The sequence below is a fragment of the Papaver somniferum genome, chromosome 11 (assembly GCF_003573695.1).
Source record: "Papaver somniferum cultivar HN1 chromosome 11, ASM357369v1, whole genome shotgun sequence".
Taxonomy (NCBI): Eukaryota; Viridiplantae; Streptophyta; class Magnoliopsida; order Ranunculales; family Papaveraceae; genus Papaver; species Papaver somniferum.
Genome location: NC_039368.1, coordinates 31425088 through 31434096, shown reverse-complemented (window position 1 = coordinate 31434096; position 9009 = coordinate 31425088).

The window sequence follows — 9009 nt, the reverse complement described above, 5'->3', positions numbered from 1 at the left end:
TTACATTGTCATCACCTTTTTCATCTCTCTCCCCCGGATAAGTATTTAGGTAAGGCTAGCCCACTGTGTAGAAGTAGTGTTGAGCTTGGAAAAAAGGGTGAGCACCAGATTGAATCAGTAGTGGCTTTAGCATGAGGCGCTCTGGTGACATTATTAAAACTTGAGATGGAAGTGGTTATTAAGTGAAGTTGTAGCATTCATTTTCACTCATAAAACGTTATACTCCATGCGTTGTCAGTTGAGTAAGTACGCTGATCTCATTGGATTTGTCTTTCTCGGATTCTGTCTTCATCATTTCCTCCTTCTCGTTTTCTTTTCTTTTGCATAAGAAATCCATCTTGTTTGTATAGTCTTGTTTCTTGTTGACGGCGGATTGTAGCAATATCTCGTTGATGAAGACTCATGGTGGAGAGCTTGGTTTTACTGCTGGATCATGACAAGTTGCTAACTTTCTTGGCTTCGACATGGATAGAGGAAGGTAGTGGCGTCTTCAGATGGCAGCGGCGTGATGCTTTCGGGTTAAGTGGATACGAAGGTGAAGATAGATTGGACTATTTAGTTAAGGTCTCGGGTTGGTGAAGAAACCTGCTCAATGTTACTGTGGAAGAACATGAAATTGTTTCCGATGATGCTATTCGACAAGTATCATTACCTCTTTTAAGGGTTTGGGGCAGAGTCGTGAAACCAAATAAGGGTTTGGGGCATGCAGATGAGTATCATTACCTATTTTAGCAAGGCTCCACATGCATATGCCTTCAGAAAATAGGATAGAAAATACTAATTGGTATCAAGTGAATCTTGTAAACTGATTCAGTGGAATGCTCCTTACCATATGTGTAGATGTGGAAAATCCTACTTCTACATCCAAAGAATCATAAACATACACATATTGAAGTAAACAAACAATAGATGCTCAAGAACACAAGATATACGTGGTTCGGTATGATTACCTATGTCCATGGGGGTAAAGGGATGATCTTATTGCTTGATTCAAAGTTACAAGGGGTGTATCTCAGTAGTAAGCTCTCTACTCATGTGAATACCAATATTCTGCGAAGCATGTGTCATAATCTTAGTGGACGCATACAAACTTAACTGTGTAGCCTTCGCTATATAGAGGAGCCTGAGTAACAAAGGATACCTTTGCAGATCTACTTTATCCCGTCCCAAGGAAGGATGCCTCGACGGTTGAGATAAAAAGAGTAAAAGACTAGTCTACAAGGAGGTAGCTGGCGAAGGGATAGAGTTAGATGACACATCTAATCAGCATGAAATGAAAAAATCTCTTATCTTCACGCATAATCTAAGAACGTGAAGAGAGAAGGCGTGGCAGAACTCGATCGGCAGAAGCTGGCGGTGAACGAAGGTACAACCTGTACTAAGGTTGGCAAGTTCCCTAAGGAACGTGGGTCAGCTGAGATGGCAGAGTGCGACTGGAGAAAGCATGCGGTGAACGAAGGTACAATTGGTACGAAAGGTATATCAGCGAACGATGGACCCAGAGGCAGTAAAGATATACCTGGAGCAAAAGGGACTATAAATACCAAGACTCACCAACAAACTAAGGGCATTCAATATCTAGGAGAGAAGATCTAGTCTTAATCTTATACCTCTTTAATGTTTGGAACTTAAGTATCCTTGAACTTGTGTTCTCTCTATTACTTTGGGAAGTATTTAAGATCTCTGTAACCACCATTAAGATATTTGTAACTACCATACTCAATACAAAACAATCACTCATTACCCCGTGGACGTAGACGAAAGTCGAACCACGTAATCTCTTGTGTCTCATGATAACTTCTTTAGCTTTTACATTATATTTGTGTTCTTCGTTATTAATTGCGATCGTGAATACCATTTATCACTTAGCATCATCATTTCAACAGAGGCATCAATACTACTTAGTATATGATCCTCTGAGCTGTATACATTACGTAGACTACGGGAAAACGAGTAGTCATAGTTTGGTGCCCATTGTGTTTTTCTCACGAGCTTGAGTTTAGGCATAATTTTACCTTTAACTTATGTATCTTCTGAAACGAAGGGATATGTGTTCCAAAACGATGAATCTCACTCTTTAGTGATTTTTTCATCCGTTATTTGTGTATGTTTTTGAGTTCATAGCCTCTAAAGACGTACCTTGTTACAGATCTATAAAAATTTCACAAAAGCGTACTCACAAAACGCCAAAATCTTTGTTTTTTACTAAAACAACCTTTTTTAACAAGAGCATATTTTAGATCTGAGAACCTTTGACTGACAGAGGAATCTCAGTGAGATTTTAAGGAAGAAAGATCTTCTAAAGCATTTAATAACCTTGTTTTTTGCGAGATCTGACACCCTTTTTATTGGTTTTCAACGTTTTAAGGTTGTTTTTTCCAAGGGTGTGATAAACATTTAATACCTGTCTTTCAAAGACATTATTTCAGTCATTTTTCTGAAAAAGCTGCTTAGCCGTCTTCTGTGTCAGAGCATTAATTACTACTTTTGACGAAGGCACCCAAGTAGCAGATTTCTTCAACTTTCTGTGACCGCAGGATAACAAAAGCCGAAGGCATGCAGAAACCAAATGATGTACTAACAAGCTCACGACCAGCACTTTCCAGAGGGAGATCCCAAAAGCCGTCTCAAGCGAATCAAAGGAATGAAGCAGAGGACGGACAAAGCGAAATAGCAAGAAGAACAATTGCTAACAAATCACCTATTCCTGCTGAAGGGATGGGGAAAACATCGGGAGCTCAACCACTTTACGGCATGCCGTTACCGGAGCATCCTGCCACTACAAAGCCACCTGCGGCCAAATCAGGGTTACCCAGAACCTTAGTTCCCATGGGACGAGGGTTGGGGAACTTAGATCCAATCCAGATAGATCCAGACACACCAATTATAGAAGAAGGAGCGGAGAACTCTGAATGGCAGCACAAGTAGCAGCTTTGCTCCTCCGCAACAAGGAAAACGAGGATGCCATGAACGAAATGGCCCAAGAGAACCATAACCTAAAATATATGTTAGACATACAGATCGAAGGTTCTCAAACTCACCCTCCGCTAAAGAGGCCTGAGAACGTAGCTACCCCAGGAAGACGAAGGGTGGATCCCAACCCACCAAAGGCTAACCCAACGGGGAAAGATAGGAGAACACGACACTATCCAGACGAGATGGATTCAACATACAAGCCCTCTCAATCATACTACGATGAGGCATTCTCCAAGGACGCTCACAATGTGAACATGGTCATGGAGCAGATGGAGAAAATGCGGAAGGAGATAAAAGGCCTAAAATCTGGCCATGCAGGCGCAAGATTAGAAGAAGAACTTAAAGAGGCAACCACGTTCCCATTGTCTTTTCGCATTTTAAGGGAACCTATCCCTCCGAAATGCCCGGTACCTATGTTCCAAGCATACAACGGTACCTCTGATCCCGCAGCCCACCAACGGTATTACACTCGTGTCCTTGCCCATTGGGAAAGAGATGAGGTAGTACTTTGTAGGTACTTCCCTGCAATCTTGACAGGATCAGCACTAGCCTGGTATGACAACTTACCAGCAAACTCAATTGACTCCTTTGAGCAATTGTCTACAGTGTTTTTGGAGACATACATTTATAACAAATCAACAAAGGCAGGGTTAGATAGGCTATTTGCTTTAGCTATCGGACCCCGGGAAACATTGATGCAATAACCTCAGCAGTTGAGGAAACCTTGGTCGTCCAAACTAAGGCCATGAGGGAAACATAAAAAGAAAAAGAAGACGAAGGTATAGAAGAACCAGATAACGAAGTCGACGAGTTCGACAAAGATGAGTCCATGTCAGACGGAAGCAACGAAGACGAAGCGGAAGATAATTGGAGAATCCCAATTCACCAGTACCTTGACAAAGGTACCTTACCCGCATATGTCAAAGAAGCTCGAAAACTCGAATCAAAGGCAGCAATGTACAAACTACGAGACGGAATACTGTATAAAAGGTCATTTCTTGGAACTCTGATGCGGTGCCTCTTACAAGACGAAGGTATAAGAATACTGCATGATATACACAGCGGAGAAGCTGGCAATCATAGCGGAAGAAGGTCCTTGGAGATCAAAGCCAAGATGCAAGGATGTTATTGCCTAAGCATGGACGAAGATGCAACGAACGTGGAAAGGCGTTGCGAAAGATGTTAACGCTTTGCCAGGAAAATTAAAGCACCAGCAGCGGAGCTGAACTCAGTCATCAGCCCATGGCCATTCGTCAAATGGGGGGTTGATATTGTTGGACCCTCGATAGAGGGAACATCGAAAAGAAAGTACCTTATCATGGCTACAGATTACTTCACCAAGTGGGTGGAAACAAGGGATTTGTCAAGAATTAGGGACACAAATGTCTTTAAATACTTGTTTGAGCAAATCATTTGCAGGTTCGGATTACCAGCCGCCATAGTCTCTGACAATGGCAAACAATTGGAAGGAAAGAACATAGACATGTTATTCAACACGTTCAACATTCAGAAAAACAAGTCTATTCCAATATATCCTAAGATCAATGGACAAGCGGAGACCACTAACAAGACGATAGCAATGAACTTAAAAAAGAAGCTGGGGGCATATAAGAAAAGATGGTGTGAGAAGCTACACAACGTCCTATGGGCCTACCGAACTACGAGAAGGGAGGCCACGGGAGAAACTCCGTTCCTTGTAACCTATGGAGCCGAAGCAGTCATCCCGACGGAGATAATACTGCCAACAACAAAAACAGAGACATGGGAAAAGAACCTGACAACGGATCTTATGCTAGAAAAGCTTGATGATATTGAAGAAAGGAGAGAAGTGGCTTTGCAAAGGATGGTAAACTACCAACGAAGGCTAGCTCGCGAATACAACAAACGGGTAACCCCTAGAAACTTTGTGGTTGAAGAATACGTACTACGTCAAATACCACCAAAGCAAAAGAAGAAGGAATAGGGAAAACTAGATCCGACATGGGACGAACCCTATATCATACAGGATATTACCGGAAAAGGATCATACTACCTAAGAAATATTAAAGGTGAAGTATTTCAACACCCTTGGAATGCAATGTACTTAAAGAATTACTACCCGTAAGCGAATGGTTACTACTCAGGAGAAGAAAGGAAGGGGCAATATCCCACCATGTTCTATCCATTATCAAAAGTATTATAAACCTAACTAATCAATGAAAGAAACTTTTGATAAGAAAAAATATATTTTGATTAAATACAAACTGGGTTAGAATAGACACCCTCCATCAGTACTGACGATGAGGCAAGGCACAACTGCGCATGTGTCAATACTCGGATCCTTGGAGTAATAACTCCATTCATGAGGCAGTAAGAAAAAATAAGATATCCCCTATAATGATACCTTGTCGAAGTAAAGAAGCCATCGCGCTGAACACATAGGGTTACAGGAAAATTATTTCCCACGTAGGAGCCCTCGCCACCACGGTACCTTCTGGCCAAAGGATACTTGGGTAGGATGATGAATGTTCCACCAAAGGTTAAACATACCTTAGCACCTTCTGATAACTCGAATGTGAAAATAATTAGACACAACACGTCTACATATATTCATGCAATAATAAAGGTACCATAACAATGTTACCAAAATACGACTAACGCGTCTTAAAAGTTGCAGATGACAAAGGATCAGAACATGACAAATAGTTGTTTCAAGGAAAGGAGACAACAAAGATCCCTCAGCTGGGGGCATAATACAACAAAGAAGTTTAGTTGGAAACAAAGTGAACATAACATGATCATGGGTAAGGAAGACGAGGGAAGACAACTCCTTCAGCCTGGAGCTCAGACTCCGCAAAGGCCCTGTTGATGTAATCAATGGAAGAACGTTCGAATTGCACCTTCATCTGAGAAGATTGAGCCTCCAAATCCGAAGCCGATTTCTGACGAAGCTCCGTCATCTGAGCACTGACCTGGTCATTAGCATGCTAAAGCGCCTCAGCCTTAAACTCAGCAGCGGCATCAAACTGGCGAGATATCTCCAACGAAGATATTTGACCCTCAAGATGGCTAATCTTGGCGTTTTAACCCACCAGCTGCTCCTGGAGACCTGCAGATACGAAGAGTATCAGCAACAAAAAAAAGCAGTTAAAGAAACAAAGGATGCTACGAAAAAATAAGTATCCTAAGCTACCTCCGACATGCTATAAGATTCTTCTAAACTATGTTGAGCCTCAGCAATATCCACCTCAGCTGCGTCAAGATCTTCCATGAGGGTATCTCTTTCCGCCCGGAGATCATCAACATCAATCCGGAGCGAACCATTCTCGGAGGATAAAACTTTGTAAACACTAACTCTTCCAACCTTCTTACTAAAGATGCATGAGACATGGAAGAAGGAACGAAGATGGCATCGACAAGTTTCTTCTTAAGGGAACAGATCTCAGAAGTTAAGACATTTCTTTGTGCCGTAACCTTAGCTAAGGAAGCACAATCATCTTCAAAATCTGCATGATACTTCTTGCGGATAATTTCTTGGGCTGAGATACGTTTCTCGACTAAGGCAATATCCTCCTTTTTCTTTGAAATGAGACTCTCCTTCCAGTTAAGGGCTTCGTCACATTCCTTACGAAGCAAAGCCATCTGCTTCACTAAGTCCGCATTATGAGCAGACTCAAGGGAAAGTTGGGAATTATTATGGAAGGTTACGTTAATCAGCCTATCAGATTTCTTTTGATAATACCAGACATCGGAGGTTAACTTGGCTACTTGATCCCGGAGACGTCTAAGTTCACTAGAGCTACCGGCTGACAGACGAAGGTTTTCTTAGTACTATGCAACCAAACAAGAACGAATAAAAAGCTAAGGTAAAGAAGGAACGAACCTATGACTTTAGAAGACTCAGCGGCCAAAGCAGAATCAGCAGATTTGCGCCCATCTTCAGCAACCTTGGCAACATTATTCGCTCTCTCAAGAGCCAACAAGCAAGCTTCTAGGGATCTCTGAGTTTTCTTCAGATCGTCCTCCAACGAAGATATCTTAGCAACAAAAGTAACATCACTCGATGAAGGATGTTGTGCAATGGCAAGTGCATGTTCTTGACGAGCACGTTCCAACAGATCACTCAAATGAGTACACTTAGATCTATATACCTTTAATAAGGTATGACCAACATCGATCTGCTTACAAAGCTGCCCACAAAGAAGTATAAGAGCAGAGTAAAGGACAAACGAGAAGAAACAAAGTAATAAAACAACAATTACTTACTGAGAATGCTGAGACACGAGGAATAAAATCGGCGAAGGTATCCATGAAAGCCTCCATCTACTGGATACTACCCCTACGGATCTCACCAAAGCTCTGACTTGAGCAAAGCCAGTCCGGGTCGAAGAACAAATCCTTAGCTGCACGATATTGAGCGGATAGTACATCCAACTGAGAAGCTACCTCAAGGGAACTGTCCAGACGATGATGATCAACCCCAACAGAAAAAGGACCTTAGAGTCCCGCAGAATGGCTTCGATGATAGCGTCGTCAGAACTACCAATACTCAGGTTCTCAGGCACCTTACCGTGGCTAGGCTCAGCAGCAACTCCCTCCATCACTTGAGAACGAACGCGGGGCACCAATGTTGAACCCTCACCACGACAAAGAGACGGCATGGTGGATGAGCTAGGAACTGAACGAAAAGCTTGAGTACCACCTAGGTCCATGTCACCGGCAGAAGGAAGATTACCCAATCTGGTCCAATCCGGTGACAAAGGCGTAGGACCAACAACTTTGCTAACAATGGCGGTAGACACATACTGATTGCTCCCCAACGAGATTGGCGTAGCATTGAAGGAGAAGCTAGGAAGCGAAATTACAACCCTCTTCTTCGGCTGAGAGTCTGAACTGCTAACCCTCACCACTGGGGCAACAACCTTAGAAAATGAACTAATTGATTGAAGCGAGCTAGCAGGAGACGAAGGAAGACTCTTAGAAGCTAATATAACAGCCTCAGTAATAGCAGAACGACAGGTAATACTCCGCCAGGAGAAGAAAGCGAAGGCACCTTTGAAGACAAAGTGGGAGATGGGGATTGGACACTAACAGGCTCGACCAACTGAGCACCAGTACCAATAAGGAGATTCCCACCCTCAACCGAGGCAGCTCGGACGGGACTAGGGATGTCTTTGGAAAAATCCTCCTCAATATCCTCCAAATGAGGACTGAGTCCGGTATCCTCGATATCCTCCATATCTTCATCATCCGGTACCTCTCCAACAACCTTAGGATCCTCATCCAAAGCCTCAAGATCAATAAAAGTCTTCAGTTTACCCTTCCTCTTGGAAGACTACAAAGGAACACATACGTCAGCTAAGAATCAGGGGCAAGGTACTAAGGAACTTACAAACACAAAGGTATGATAATGATCCTTACCTCCGCAGGTGTTGGTGTTTCAACCGAAACTTTCCTCTTCCTGGTCATGGTAGCCACGGAATTACCAGCAGAGCCCGGACCAGTTCCAGCAGACGAAGAAGGGGCAGGCTACAAAAGAAATCCATCAGAGTACCAAACAAAGACATTAAAGCAAATATAATCAAAACAAAGAACCTTCAAGGAAAAACGAAGGTTACCTCATGAGAAGCAGCGGGGTTGAAAACCCAAGGCTGGTATCCATCATACTTCTCAGGTAAATAAAAAGTTGTGCGAGGAATATGAGGATCAGCGGTGGTAAAGCCATAGGCCCAAGGACCCACCACATGAAGAGGAGTACGAGCCCAGCGATCATCATGGTCAAGGAGGATGCGATCAGACTTTGGCAAAGGTAGCCTAGCAGAATAAGGAATAACAATCAAACCAGTCTTATCGATCTCCTCAAACAGACGAAGGCTATTACCTCCGTGATTTGCTTGGCAGTAACATGGATACGACGAGGACCAACACTCCAAGGAAGAAGGTTACTCTTCTGAATAGCATCGACATACGTAGCATTAAATTTGGAGGGGGTATAATCCTCTCGCTTAGATCTCCCCTCAGCAAAGGGATCATAAGACTCCAGAGTTGTTTTAC